The 15,641-nt window shown below is 51.2% G+C and overlaps 2 long non-coding RNA genes across 2 annotated transcripts in view; one reads left to right on the plus strand and one right to left on the minus strand.

The window, feature by feature from the left end:
• Positions 1-5,834, plus strand: part of LOC137426668 (uncharacterized) — a 43,991-nt gene extending 38,157 nt beyond the window's left edge. Inside the window, exon 3 of the long non-coding RNA XR_010984390.2 lies at positions 5,711-5,834. This is a non-coding gene — a long non-coding RNA (uncharacterized LOC137426668). The remainder of the gene's footprint in view (positions 1-5,710) is intronic.
• Positions 1-7,234, minus strand: part of LOC137426667 (uncharacterized) — a 43,211-nt gene extending 35,977 nt beyond the window's left edge. The window contains exon 1 of the long non-coding RNA XR_010984389.2: positions 6,737-7,234. This is a non-coding gene — a long non-coding RNA (uncharacterized LOC137426667). The remainder of the gene's footprint in view (positions 1-6,736) is intronic.
• Between the last annotated feature and the right edge of the window lie 8,407 nt (positions 7,235-15,641).

Raw genomic sequence — 15,641 nt, forward strand, 5'->3', positions numbered from 1 at the left:
ACCTATTGACCCCAAAAACAATAGGCTTCTGGAATTTGACCAACTCTACCACTTGGTGAAGTTTGGTGAAGATCGGTTGAAAATTGTGACCTGTAGGCCGGTGACAAACTAACAGAGTCACAAACACAACCGACCAATATATACACAAAGAATTAAGTTAAGCACCCCCCCCGTTTTTGTACAACCTCGCACATTACAAGTTTGTTGTCGTCAAAACAGTGTAATATACCCATGATATTGCTATATTTTCTGGAGAAGTGATATTATGGTCACATAAAAACATAACAATCATGCCGTTTTCAATATTGTATTCTGAATAATTTAAGGTGAAATTTTTTGGGAATTTTAGGCATATTTTCACCTCAATTTAAGTATGGAGCTATAGGTCCATCACAGACAGTGTGGATGACGTTTATGTTTTCTAACGTACAGTCATTGTTCTGAGAAGACCTCTAGCGATCTTTGCGTCAATAACGTGTGTAGGACCCACGTGATCGGATCACTGACTCAACCCTACGTCTCATAGACCCTGTAAGCCGTCGTATGCGTTGCTGTGGCAGGTTGTTCCATTCCCGATGTAATGCACGTTCCAATTCATCCAGATTGGCTATTGGAGGGACCATCTTCGCAATTTGTCGTCCCAACATGTCCCAAACGTGCTCGAGGGGGTTCAGGTCAGGACTGTACGCAGGCCAGGGGATGGTTGTCACAGCACCTTGCTCCAGCAAGGCTCGGACGCGTCTCGCACGGTGAGGCCTGGCGTTGTCATCCATGAAGATGGGATTGACGCAAAGATCGCTAGAGGTCTTCTCAGAACAATGACTGTACGTTAGAAAACATAAACGTCATCCACACTGTCCGTGATGGACCTATAGCTCCATACTTAAATTGAGGTGAAAATATGCCTAAAATTCCCAAAAAATTTCACCTTAAATTATTCAGAATACAATATTGAAAACGGCATGATTGTTATGTTTTTATGTGACCATAATATCACTTCTCCAGAAAATATAGCAATAACATGGGTATATTACACTGTTTTGACGACAACAAACTTGTAATGTGCGAGGTTGTAAAAAAACGGGGGGGGGTGCTTAACTTAATTCTTTGTGTATACTTGAAAAATCTTCGATTTTGCAAGTAACAAACAGACAGAATAACAAACAGACAGACAGAATAACAAACGCAACCGACCAATATGCTTGAAAAATCTTCGATTTTGCAAGTAACAAACAGACAGGGGTGAAAACATATCCTCCATCCACCTTCGGTGGCGGAGGTAATAATAAAATATCTTACAAATACCTTGGGGGTAGAAGAGGGCCACCAAGTTAGTCATGAAAAATGCACAAAATAATTACCAAAGAATACCTGCGTAGAACGAGGCTGATCCTGAAAACATATCTCACCCCAAGAAACAAAATCAAAGCCATAAATCATCATGTTTCGGTTCACCGTTTAGGTTCACCATGTTTAGGTTCACCCTGTTTAGGTGCACCCTGTTCAGGGACACCCTGTTCAGGTTCACCCTGTTTAGGTTCACCTTGTTTAGGTTCATCATGTTCAGGTTCACCCTGTTTCGGTTCACCATGTTCAGGTTCACCCTGTTTCGGTTCACCATGTTCAGGTTCACCATGTTCAGGTTCACCCTGTTTCGGTTCACCATGTTCAGGTTCACCATGTTCAGGTTCACCATGTTTCGGTTCACCCTGTTTCGGTTCACCATGTTCAGGTTCACCATGTTTCGGTTCACCATGTTCAGGTTCATCATGTTTAGGTACACCCTGTTTAGGTTCACCATGTTCAGGTTCACCCTGTTTCGGTTCACCATGTTCAGGTTCACCCTGTTTAGGTGCACCCTGTTTAGATTCATCATGTTCAGGTTCACAGTTTCGGTTCACCCTCTTTAGGTTCACCATGTTTCGGTTCATCATGTTTAGGTACACCCTGTTTCGGTTCACCCTGTTTAGGTTCACCCTGTTTACGTTCACCCTGTTCAGGTTCATCATGTTTAGGTATACCCTGTTTCGGTTCACCCTGTTTAGGTTCACCATGTTTAGGTTCATCATGTTTAGGTACACCCTGTTTCGGTGCACCCTGTTTAGGTTCACCATGTTCAGGTTCACTCTGTTTAGGTGCACCCTGTTTAGGTTCACCCTGTTTCGGTTCACCCTGTTTAGGTTCATCATGTTCAGGTTCACCCTGTTTAGGTGCACCCTGTTTAGGTTCATCATGTTCAGGTTCACCCTGTTTCGGTTCACCCTGTTTAGGTTCATCGTGTTCAGGTTCACCCTGTTTAGGTGCACCCTGTTTAGGTTCCCCATGTTCAGGTCCACCCTGTTTAGGTTCACCATGTTTAGGTTCACCCTGTTTCGGTTCACCATGTTCAGGTTCACCATGTTCAGGTTCACCCTGTTTAGGTTCACCATGTTCAGGTTCACCATGTTCAGGTTCACCCTGTTTAGGTGCACCCTGTTTAGGTTCACCATGTTTAGGTTCACCCTGTTTCAGTTCACCATGTTCAGGTTCACCCTGTTTCAGTTCACCCTGTTCAGGTTCACCATGTTCAGGTTCACCCTGTTCAGATTCACCATGTTCAGGTTCACCCTGTTGCGGTTCACCCTGTTTCGGTTCACCCTGTTTCGGTTCACCATGTTTAGATTCTCCCTGTTCAGGTTCACCCTGTTTAGGTTCACCATGTTCAGGTTCAGCCTGTTCAGGTTCACCCTGTTCAGGTTCAGCCTGTTCAGGTTCACCCTGTGCAGGTTCACCATGTTCAGGTTCACCCTGTTTCGGTTCACCCTGTTTCGGTTCACCATGTTCAGGTTCACCATGTTCAGGTTCACCCTGTTTAGGTGCACCCTGTTTAGGTTCACCATGTTTAGGTTCACCCTGTTTCGGTTCACCATGTTCAGGTTCACCCTGTTTCAGTTCACCCTGTTCAGGTTCACCATGTTCAGGTTCACCCTGTTCAGGTTCAGCCTGTTCAGGTTCACCCTGTTCAGGTTCAGCCTGTTCAGGTTCACCCTGTGCAGGTTCACCATGTTCAGGTTCACCCTGTGCAGGTTCACCATGTTCAGGTTCACCCTGTGCAGGTTCACCATGTTCAGGTTCACCCTGTTTCGGTTCACCCTGTTTAGGTTCACTCTGTTCAGGTTCACCATGTTCAGGTTCATCATGTTCAGGTTCACCCTGTTCAGATTCACCCTGTTGCGTTTCACCATGTTCATGTTCACCCTGTTGCATTTCACCATGTTCAGGTTCACCCTGTTCAGGTTCACCATGTTCAGGTTCACCCTGTTCAGGTTCACCCTGTTCAGGTTCACCATGTTCAGGTTCACCATGTTCAGGTTCACCCTGTTGCGGTTCACCATGTTCAGGTTCACCTTGTTCAGGTTCACCCTGTTTCGGTTAACCATGTTCAGGTTCACTCTGTTTCGGTTCACCATGTTCAGGTTCACCCTGTTCAGGTTCACCCTGTTCAGGTTCACCTTGTTCAGGTTCACCCTGTTCAGGTTCACCCTGTTCAGGTTCACCTTGTTCAGGTTCACCATGTTCAGGTTTGCAAATCACAGTAAATAAGATACCTAACTGAGGCCAGGAAAAAAGATATCAATCACTATTTAATATGTATTCCGGCTCAGTTGAAGTTTGTGAAACAGAAGCACAATCACGGATCACTACAAGAACATTAACTTGTTCGTGGACATCAACTCGCAGCATCAATCAGCCTATCGTGGCTTTGGAAGCCTTTAATTGGCAAATCGATATATTTTATGTCACACACATATATGTATATATACACACACAGTCATGGCCAAAAATATTGGCAGCCTTGCACCTTTTTCATATAATTCACAATTTTCTCGAGAAATAAGTTGAAGTTGTCAAAAGTATTTGGTTTCCACAATTCTTTATTTAACTGTTAATATTACAGAACCTTTGTTTTTGATTCAGAACTTAAAATATCATTTAAAATCAGAAAACAACAGAAATGGCATTGACAAAATTATTGACACCCCAGATTTAATATTTGGTAGCACAACCTTTGGACAAAATAACTGCAGTCAAGCGCTTCCTGTAGCCATGAATGAGCTTCCTGAGGCAAATACACCTTTCTACTGGTAGTTTGTCCCACTCTTCTTGTGCAAACTGCTCCAGTTCTCCCAGATTTGAAGGGTACCTTCTCCCAATTGCTGTTTTCAGATCTCCCCACAGGTGTTCAATGGGATTTAGATATGGACTCATTGCTGACCACTTCAGAACAGTCCAGTGTTTTGTCTTGAACCATTCCTGGGTGCTTTTTGAAGTGTGTTTGGGGTCATTATCCTGCTGCAAGATCTTTGACCTTCGATGGAGACCCAGCTTTCTGACAATAGGTTGAACATTGCGCTCCAAAATGCATTGGTAATCTCCTGATTTCATGATGCCATCCACACAATCAAGGCAACCAGTGCCGGAGGCAGCACAGCAACCCAAAAACATCACTGAACCTCCTTCATGTTTGACTGTAGGGACGGTGTTCTTTTCTTTGAAGGCTTCATTTTGTTTTCTGTAAACATAGAGATGATGTGCTTTACCAAAAAGCTCTAATTTGTTCTCATCTGTCCACAGGACATTCTCCCAGAAGGATTTTCGCTTGTTCATGTGTGTTTTGGAGAACTCCAGTCGGACTTTCTTATGTCTTTCTCTCAGTCCTGGGTCTTCTACCATAGAACCCCCTTTCATGGAGTTGGCGACGGATGGTGCGAGTTGAAACTGTCGTACCTTGTGTCTGAAGTTCAGATTGAATCTGTTTAGCAGTTGATCGAGGTGCTTTCTCCACCATTCAAACAATCCTTCGCTGCAATCTTCGATATAGTTTTCTCTTGCGGCCAAGTCCAGGGAGGTTGGCTACAGTGCTATGGGCCTTAAACGTCCTGATAACATTGCGTACGGTGGACACAGGAACATCAAGGTCTCTGGAGATGGACTTGTAGCATTGAGATTTTCCATGCTTGGCTACAATCTTGTGTCTGACCTCCTCACAATTCTCTGGTTTTCTTCTTTTCTCCATGCTCATTGCGGTACACACAGTGACACAAAACAGCAGAATGATTCCTTTTCTATATTCAAACTGGTTGAATGAGTGATTTTTATATTGCAGGCACCTGTAACTCACCACAGGTGAGTTCAATTCCAAAGTAAAGGAGAATCACCTGCTTGAAATCTAATTATTTCTAACAACTTCTAAAATGTGCCAATAATATTGTCCGGGCCATTTTAGGATTTCTGTGTGGAATAAGCTAAGATTTAGTATTTTTTTCAGCTTTTTGTTTTTTTCCACTGCAAACCAAAGAAATACAAATGTGGACACCAAGAGATTTAAAATTTAAACAATTTTCTGGGAAAAATGGTGCATTATTTGAAAAAAGTGCAAGGGTGCCAATATTTTTTTGCCACGACTGTGTATATATACATATACACACAAACACTAAACACACATCTTTATCCTTATATTAAATCCAGCCGAACAATCCCGGCTCTCCCACCAATTCCACCTGAACAATCGCTCCTAACTAATCATTGCATTGTCCGAATGTTCGCCCGATCTCCTTTTTTTTTTTTTTTTACGTCCTCATTTCCATCGTCCCAATACGTTTCTACCGAAGCATTCCTCTTTCTCCCTAATCTCCTCTTTCACCTTCCCTCTCCCCCTGGAATCCGCCAGCACGAGCCAGAACCCGAGGCTGGAATATCACTGCTGCAATGACGTCATCACGGCGCGGTTCGAGCGGACTGACCCGGCGCACGCAGCAGGCCGCCCGGAGACAAAGCACCCATCTGACCGGACCGGGTGGGGGTCCACGGGGTGAGAATGAATGGGTGACGGAGTTGTGCAGCTGGGGAAAGGCTACATGGAGGTAAGGGGCAATGGGAGGATGCAGTGGGAAGGGGGAAAAAGATGAGCAAACACACAGAATGCAGGGGATGGAAAACGGGGATGGATATATTTGGGAAATGGGAATATAGATGGAAGGAGGGTGAGGGTGGAAGGTAAAAGATGGAGAGAAAAGGACGGGCTCGGCACGTCTGTGGATTGGGCGTTTCCGTGGATTGGGGCGCGCCCGTGGATTGGGGGCGTGTCCGTGGATTGGGGCGTGTCCGTGGATTGGGGCGTATCCTACGTAAGGGGAGTTGCAAAAATACCACAACTACCAATATGTGCCAGTGGAGAGTAGTCGTATGGTGAGCCAGTGGGAATGATTGGATAGGTGTGCTGTGGGATTAAAGGGAAGGGGGCGTGGAACAGGTTGATGGTGGGTAGTGTTGGGCAAACACAACATCGACATCAAAAGAGATATTGTAAAAGGAATTGGTTTTGCCATAAAGAACTATGACAGAAGTATAACAAAACGTCTGCCCTCTTGAGTCTTTCATCACTTTGTTTTGTCTTTCACAACTTGTCTGACATGTACGACGCACATCAGTGTTGTATAAAGTGAAGACCTCGGAATGCGGGGGACCATTGAGACCCCACGGGTAGACGAGGGACCGTTAAGACCCGGAGGATAAACGAGGGACCGTTAAGACCGCGAGGATAAACGAGGGACCGTTAAGACCCGGAGGGAAGACAAGGGACCGTTAAGACCCGGAGGGAAGACAAGGGACCGTTGAGACCCCGAGGTTAGACAAGGGACCGTTAAGACCCGGAGGGAAGACGCGCACATTAATATAATGCAATTAGCAAACTCACCCTGAAAGCAGGTGAATGTCTGTCCCATCATGCGGAGACCCGAAACATCTTGGCGCATCTCCTCACCCACCTCTCTCTCTGTTCAATCGTTCACCTTAATCTCTGATGGTGCTCTCCGCGGTCTCCCCTCACTCGGTCTCCGCGGTCTCCCCTCACTCCTCACTCGGCCGCTCCAGTGCGCATCGGGTCCTCCTAACTCGGGCTGTGCCTCCGCATATTGATGGTCCAGGTCAACGTGCTCCAGCTCTGTTACTAATTCATGGTTTCACTGAACAATCGTTTCACGGAAAACGCGTCTCCGCCCTTTGCGCTTCGCTTGTGCAAGTAAATGTAAACGAGTAAATGTAAGCGAGTAAATGTAAACGAGTAAATGTAAACGAGTAAATGTAAGCGAGCAAATGTAAACGAGTAAATGTAAACGAGCAAATGTAAACGAGCAAATGTAAACGAGTAAATGTAAACGAGTAAACGTAAACGTGAACATAAACAAATATTCATTCACAGTCTCACACTCGCACACGAATATCAACACGTCTGGGCCTAACAATGGTACTTGTCTCGTCAAAACGACACAATGGCAGCATACCTGAGACGGCTAGACCGACAGGTATGCATACTCTCCTCTGGGCTGTCTTCCACGATTGAAATGTCGACCATGCTATAAACTGCCACCCTGGTGTTTCGCAGGTAGGACGAATCATAAGTATGAGCGTACGTACACCGTTCCCCTGATGGATGAAAAGCCGGTCGTCCCGTCTGTCGCCATATTTATAGTTGGTGGACGTTAAAGCTCTCGCGGTGTCCTTCACCAAGAGTAGGTGAGCTATCGCCGGCATCTTCAACAAATTCCTGCTCCAACGTAGAGGGGGCACTGCATCGGTGACTGCCCCCACCCCCAACGAATGTTGCTCCCCCCTCCCCACCCCCCAACCAGGGTCGCTCCACCCTCCCCACCCCCAGGCAATGTTGCTCCCCCGTCCCCACCCCCAACCAGGGTCGCTCCACCCTCCCCACCCCCAGCTAATGTTGCTCCCCCACCCCCAGACAATGTTTCTCCCCCCTCCCCACCCCCAACAAGGGTCGCACCACCCTCCCCACCTCCAGGCAATGTTGCTCCCCACTCCCAACTAGGGTCGCTCCACCCTCCCCACCTCCAGGCAATGTTGCTCCCCACTCCCAACCAGGGTCGCTCCACCCTCCCCACCTCCAGGCAAGGTTGCTCCCCCCTCCCCACCCGCAACCACGGTCGCTCCACCCTCCCCACCCCCAGCTAATGTTGCTCCCCCACCACCAGCCAATGTTGCTCCCCCTCACCCCCAGCCAATGTTGCTCCCCTCACCCCCAGCCAATGTTGCTCCCCTCACCCCCAGCCAATGTTGCTCCCCCCCACCCTCAGCCAATGTTGCTCCCCCCATCCACAGCCAATGTTGCTCCCCCTATCCACAGCCAATGTTGCTCCCCCCATCCACAACCAATGTTGCTCCCTCCCCCCACCCCCAGCCAATGTTGCTCCCCCCATCCACAGCCAATGTTGCTTCCCCCCATCCACAGACAATGTTGCTCCCCCCCATCCACAGACAATGTTGCTCCCCCCCATCCACAGACAATGTTGCTCCCCCCCATCCACAGACAATGTTGCTCCCCCCCATCCACAGACAATGTTTCTCCCCCCATCCACAGACAATGTTGATCCCCCCATCCACAGCGAATGTTGCTCCCCCTATCCACAGCCAATGTTGCTCCCCTTTTCCACAGCCAACGTTGCTCCCCCTATCCACAGCCAATGTTGCTCCCCCCCCACCCCCAGCCAATGTTGCTCCCCCCCCCACCCCCAGCCAATGTTGCTCCCCCCCCCACCCCCAGCCAATGTTGCTCACCCCTACCCCCAGCCAATGTTGCTCACCCCCACCCCCAGCCAATGTTGCTCCCCCAAACCCCCAGCCAATGTTGCTCCCCCCCACCCCCAGCCAATGTTGCTTCCCCCACCCACAGCCAATGTTGCTCGCCCCGACCCCCAGCCAATGTTGCTCCCCCCATCCACAGCCAATGTTGCTCCCCCCATCCACATCCAATGTTGCTCCCCCCCACCCCCATCCAATGTTGCTCCCCCCCCCACCCCCAGCCAATGTTGCCACCCCACCCCCAGCCAATGTTGCCACCCCACCGCCAGCCAATGTTGCTCCCCCCCACCCACAGCCAATGTTGTCCCCCCACCCACAGCCAATGTTGCTCCCCCCCACCCCCAGCCAATGTTGCTCCCCCCCGCCTCCAGCCAATGTTGCCCCCCACCCCCAGCCAATGTTGCCCCCCACCCCAGCCAATGTTGCTCCCCCCCACCCCCAGCCAATGTTGCTCCCCCCCACCCCCAGCCAATGTTGCTCCCCACCCCATACCCAGCCAATGTTGCTCCCCCCCACCCCCAGCCAATGTTGCTACCCCCCACCCCCAGCCAATGTTGCCCCCCCGCCCCCAGCCAATGTTGCTACCCCCCACCCCCAGCCAATGTTGCCCCCCGCCCCCAGCCAATGTTCGCCCCCGCCCCCAGCCAATGTTGCCCCCCACCCCCAGCCAATGTTGCCCCCCCCCCCACCCCCAGCCAATGTTGCCCCCCCACCCCCAGCCAATGTTGCCCCCCACCCCCAGCCAATGTCCCCCCCACCCCCAGCCAATGTTGCCCCCCACCCCATGTTGCCCCCCCACCCCCAGCCAATGTTGCCCCCCACCCCAGCCAATGTTGCTCCCCACCCCATACCCAGCCAATGTTGCTCCCCCCCACCGCCAGCCAATGTTACTGCCCCTCCCCCAGCCAATGTTGCTCCCCCCCCCACCCCCAGCCAATGTTGCTCCCCCCCACCCACAGCCAATGTTGCTCCCCCACACCCAAAGCCAATGTTGCTCCCCCCACCCAGAGCCAATGTTGCTCCCCCCACCCCAGCCAATGTTGCTCCCCCCCACCCCCAGCCAATGTTGCTCCCCACCCCATACCCAGCCAATGTTGCTCCCCCCCACCGCCAGCCAATGTTACTGCCCCTCCCCCAGCCAATGTTGCTCCCCCCCCACCCCCAGCCAATGTTGCTCCCCCCCCACCCCCAGCCAATGTTGCTCCCCCACACCCATAGCCAATGTTGCTCCCCCCCACCCAAAGCCAATGTTGCTCCCCCCACCCACAGCCAATGTTGCTCCCCCCACCCACAGCCAATGTTGCTCCCGCCCACCCCCAGCCAATGTTGCCCCCCCACCCCCAGCCAATGCTGCCCCCCCACCCCAGCCAATGTTGCTCCCCCCCACCCCCAGCCAATGTTGCTCCCCCCCACCCACAGCCAATGTTGCTCCCCCCACCCACAGCCAATGTTGCTCCCCCCAACCCCCAGCCAATGTTGCTCCCCCCACCCACAGCCAATGTTGCTCCCCCCAACCCCCAGCCAATGTTGCTCCCCCCCACCCACAGCCAATGTTGCTCCCCCCAACCCCCAGCCAATGTTGCTCCCCCCCACCCCCAGCCAATGTTGCTCCCCCCCACCCAGCCAATGTTGCCCCCACCCACCCAGCCAATGTTGCCCCCACCCACCCAGCCAATGTTGCCCCCCCCCCCAGCCAATGTTGCTCCACCCCACCCCCAGCCAATGTTGCTCCCCCCCCACCCCAGCCAATGTTGCTCCACCCCACCCCCAGCCAATGTTGCTCCCCCCCACCCCCAGCCAATGTTGATCCCCCCCACCCCCAGCCAATGTTGATCCCCCCCACCCCCAGCCAATGTTGCTCCCCCCCACCTCCAGCCAATGTGGCTCCCCCCCCACCCCCAGCCAATGTTGCTCCTCCCCACCCCCAGCCAATGTTGCTCCCCCCCACCCCCAGCCAATGTTGCTGCCCCTCCCCCAGCCAATGTTGCTCCTCCCCACCCCCAGCCAATGTTGCTCCCCCCCACCCCCAGCCAATGTTGCTGCCCCTCCCCCAGCCAATGTTGCTCCACCCCACCCCCAGCCAATGTTGCTGCCCCTTCCCCAGCCAATGTTGCTCCTCCCCACCCCCAGCCAATGTTGCTCCCCCCACCCCCAGCCAATGTTGCTGCCCCCCCCCCCCCAGCCAATGTTGCTCCACCCCACCCCCAGCCAATGTTGCTCCACCCCATCCCCAGTCAATGTTGCTCCCCCTCACCCCCAGCCAATGTTGCTCCCCGCCATCCCCAGTCAATGTTGCTCCCCCCCACCCCCAGCCAATGTTGCTCCTCCCCACCCCCAGCCAATGTTGCTCCCCCCCACCCCCAGCCAATGTTGCTGCCCCTCCCCCAGCCAATGTTGCTCCACCCCACCCCCAGCCAATGTTTCTCCCCCCCACCCCCAGCCAATGTTGCTCCACCCCACCCCCAGCCAATGTTGCTCCCCCCCACCCCCAGCCAATGTTGCTCCCCCCCACCCCCAGCCAATGTTGCTCCCCCCCACCCCCAGCCAATGTTGCTCCCCCCCACCCCCAGCCAATGTTGCTCCCCCCCACCCCCAGCCAATGTTGCTCCCCCCCACCCCCAGCCAATGTTGCTCCCCCCCACCCCCAGCCAATGTTGCTTCCCCCCACCCCCAGCCAATGTTGCTCCCCCCCACCCCCAGCCAATGTTGCTCCCCCCCCACCCCCAGCCAATGTTGCTCCCCCCCACCCCCAGCCAATGTTGCTCCCCCCCACCCCCAGCCAATGTTGCTCCTCCCCACCCCCAGCCAATGTTGCTCCTCCCCAACCCCAGCCAATGTTGCTCCCCCCCACCCCCAGCCAATGTTGCTGCCCCTCCCCCAGACAATGATACTCCTCCCCCAGCAAATGTTGCTCCCTCCTCCCACCTCCAACCAATGTTGTTCTCCCTCCCTCCCTCCCTCCCTCCCCCCCCCCCAATGTTGCCAATAACACGATGCTTGTTTTACCACTCAATGTATCATGTCACACCCTCGGCGATTGAGGAATCCTCATACGTACAGTCACACCCTCGGCGATTGAGGAACCCTCATACATACTGTCACACCTTCGGCGATTGAGGAATCCTCATACGTACTGTCACCCTTGGCAATTGAGGAACCCTCATACGTTCTGTCACCCTTGGCAATTGAGGAACCCTCATACGTACTGTCACACCCTCGGCGATTGAGGAACCCTCATACGTACAGTCACACCCTCGGCGATTGAGGAACCCTCATACGTACTGTCACCCTTGGCAATTGAGGAACCCTCATACGTACTGTCACACCCTTGGCGATTGAGGAACCCTCATACGTACTGTCACACCCTTGGCGATTGAGGAATCCTCATACATACAGTCACACTCTCGGCGATTGAGGAACCCTCATACATACTGTCACACCCTCGGCGATTGAGGAATCCTCATACATACAGTCACACTCTCGGCGATTGAGGAACCCTCATACATACTGTCACACCCTCGGCGATTGAGGAATCCTCATACGTACTGTCACCCTTGGCAATTGAGGAACCCTCATACATACTGTCACACCCTCGGTGATTGAGGAACCCTCATACATACTGTCACACCCTAGGCGATTGAGGAACCCTCATACATACTGTCACACCCTAGGCGATTGAGGAACCCTCATACATACTGTCACACCCTCGGCGATTGAGGAATCCTCATACGTACTGTCACACCCTCGGCGATTGAGGAACCCTCATACATACTGTCACACCCTCGGCGATTGAGGAACCCTCATACATACTGTCACACCCTAGGCGATTGAGGAATCCTCATACGTACTGTCACACCCTCGGCGATTGAGGAATCCTCATACATACTGTCACATCCTCGGCGATTGAGGCACCCTTATACGTACTGTCACACCCTCGGCGATTGAGGAATCCTCATACATACTGTCACACCCTCGGCGATTGAGGAATCCTCATACATACTGTCACACCCTCGGCGATTGAGGCACCCTTATACGTACTGTCACACCCTCGGCGATTGAGGAATCCTCATACATAGTCACACCCTCGCCGATTGAGGAATCCTCATACATACTGTCACACCCTCGGCGATTGAGGCACCCTTATACGTACTGTCACACCCTCGGCGATTTAGGAACCCTCATACGTACCGTCACACCCTGGACGATTTAGGAACCCTCATACGTACCGTCACTCCCTCAGCGATTGAGGAACCCTCGTACGTACGTGTGGACTGTCATTACCCTGCGCTCACCAAGCGAAAAGCTGGGTTAGGCATTTGGTGCGTACGTGTCTGCATTTTAAAAATTCATTTTTCGGCAACTGTTGGTCCGATTGAGATGAAATTTTCACCATGAGGGCATACGCCTATGTGGAATATTTTTATGATAATTATGACGTCATAGGTCACGTGGTACAGGCGCCATCTTGGGAAAACTCCGCACCTCTATATCTCTGAAACCACTCCATGGAAAAAATTGAGATCTGGCTCAGTCAACTACTCCCCATGGGGAATAAGAAATGTTAATGTCGATGTCATCGGTGCCTTCGTTATGACGTCATAATTCAACACGTACAACACATATCCGATCATTATGAATTTTTGTTCTCAGCAACTGTTGGTCTGATGGACACGAAATTTTCACCATAGGAGCACCTCCTCCTGTAGAATATTTTAATGATAATCATGACGTCATTATTAATGAGGTTAATCCTCATTACCCAGTGTGGCAGCTACATTCAAATGTAAGGTGTGCACAGAGGGAGCTGCAGATGGAGGAAATGTTGAGTTGGATCTTGGAGACGACGTGAAGCTGGAAGGTGTGAAAACATTTTGCTACCTCGGAGACATGCTGAATGGAGAAGGTGGATCAGACTCGGCAACGGTTGCTAGAGTGAGATGTGCATGGAAGAGGTTTCGGGAACCGAGTGGCATGCTGATGAGGAGGGGAGTGTCGTTGAAGCTGAAGGGAAAGGTGTATGCTGCATGTGTGAGAAGTGTTATGATTTATGGGAGCGAGACATGGGTAATGAACGTAGAGCAGCAACGAAGGCTGGAAAGGGTGGAAATGCGAATGGTTCGATGGATGTGCGGAGTATCGTTGAGAGAGAGGAAGACAAATGATGAATTGCGAAAGATGATGGGAATAGAGCCTGTGATGGATGCTGTGAAGAGAAACAGGTTGAGGTGGTTTGGTCATGTGTTGAGGAAAGATGAAAGTGACTGGTTGAGAAGAGTGATGGAAATGAATGTAGAAGGAAGTAGAGGACGGGGAAGACCATTGAATTTCATTTTACTTGCTATTTAGTGTTTGCGCACAAAAACCGGGGTAACGGATCCAAATATTAATACCTGGGTGCACCTGATACTCGTCCTAGGTTAAACAGCACTGTCTCGTGTTCATATAAAACCTATTATAGTGAATCAGGGTTTCCAAACGTGTACGATCCATGTACATCGGGTATTCACGTTCGTTCGTTCGTACGTGACATGTCGGACGCGTCGTGTCATTGGAAAGGCTTTGCGGTTCGTGTCGGATTCGGATCGATAGGATCACACGGCGTCGAATGTGGCCAGAACATGACCGGATATCACGTGACTAGAAATGCGTCTGGGGTGATGAGGGTCGAATGAAACCAGAGATGAACACACTGCCCCATGGCGCAAATGGTCATGAACGAGGAGCTTTTCCGTGCGATCGATGTTAATGTGACAGGTGCTCAATCATCGATATGTACACACACACACACACACGACACTTCATCCCAAAGTGGTCCATCGCACTCGGAGCCGGATGCTCAATGGAGCCTGCACCAAGTGTAGTCCAAATCCGTCCATAACTTTGTGAGATTATCAAGCTCACGGACAGACAGACAAAGGTGAAAACATAAGCTCGGTCCGGCATCCGTATACAGGTTTCACAAGATCGGTGCTACCAGGTCTCGGAGTATCTAGGTACCGGTACCTGGGATCACCAGGGTATAAACTGTATGCTTTAGGACACTCGTGTGCCAAAACACGTACAACTAGAACGGGCACTCGGTAGAGCGCATACCTTCGCCGCAGCTACTGTTCTGTACTTGGCATGGGAGTGTAGGGAACAGAACAAAAATACGATTTTGACCTTTTCGTGACCTTGACCTTGACCTTTGACCCGATTGCTCCCAAAATCTAATCAAATGTGTCCCGTATAATAACCAATCATCCCACCAAATTTCATGCAATTCGGTTGAATACTTTTTGAGTTATGCGAATAACATACACACACACACACACACACAGACATACAAATAAATACACAGCGATCAAAACATAACCTTCCGCTTTTGCGAAGGTAAACATGCAATATTTTAACTTTTAAAGTGTAACAAATTATCAGGTACAAATCCTTGTTGTACCACGACAAACAGTCAGACACAAACACAGCACTAGGCTCGCTCGATAATTAATCACACCGGAAAACCAGGTGCACAGCTTCCACATCTGTGGATTTATCGATTGAGGTTCAGATATCCCGACTGATTCACCATTCAGAGAGCAGACGGATCAAGGTCCATATCAGGAAGCACTTGTAACAGATTCAGATTGGACCACACATCTTCTGGATCGATGGATGAAGCTTCGAAAGTGTGGGAGATGTTCCATGCTCGAGTACAGTACACTAAACCGAGTGTGCAGTGAACGTGCAAGAGTATGCAACGAACGTGCAAGAGTGTGCAACGAACGTGCAAGAGTGTGCAGTGAACGTGCAGTGAACGTCCAAGAGTGTGCAACGAATGTGTAAGTGTGTGCAGTGAACGTGGAAGTGTGTGCAGTGAACGTGGAAGTGTGTGCAGTGAACGTGGAAGTGTGTGCAGTGAACGTGCATGAGAGCAGTGAACGTGCACGAGTGTGCAGTAAACATGCAAGAGTGTGCACGTGTGCAGTGAACGTGGAAGAGTGTGCAGTGAACGTGGAAGTGTGTGC

The sequence above is a fragment of the Myxine glutinosa genome, chromosome 5 (genome assembly GCF_964187855.1).
Source record: "Myxine glutinosa chromosome 5, kmMyxGlut1.1, whole genome shotgun sequence".
NCBI classification, from domain to species: Eukaryota; Metazoa; Chordata; class Myxini; order Myxiniformes; family Myxinidae; genus Myxine; species Myxine glutinosa.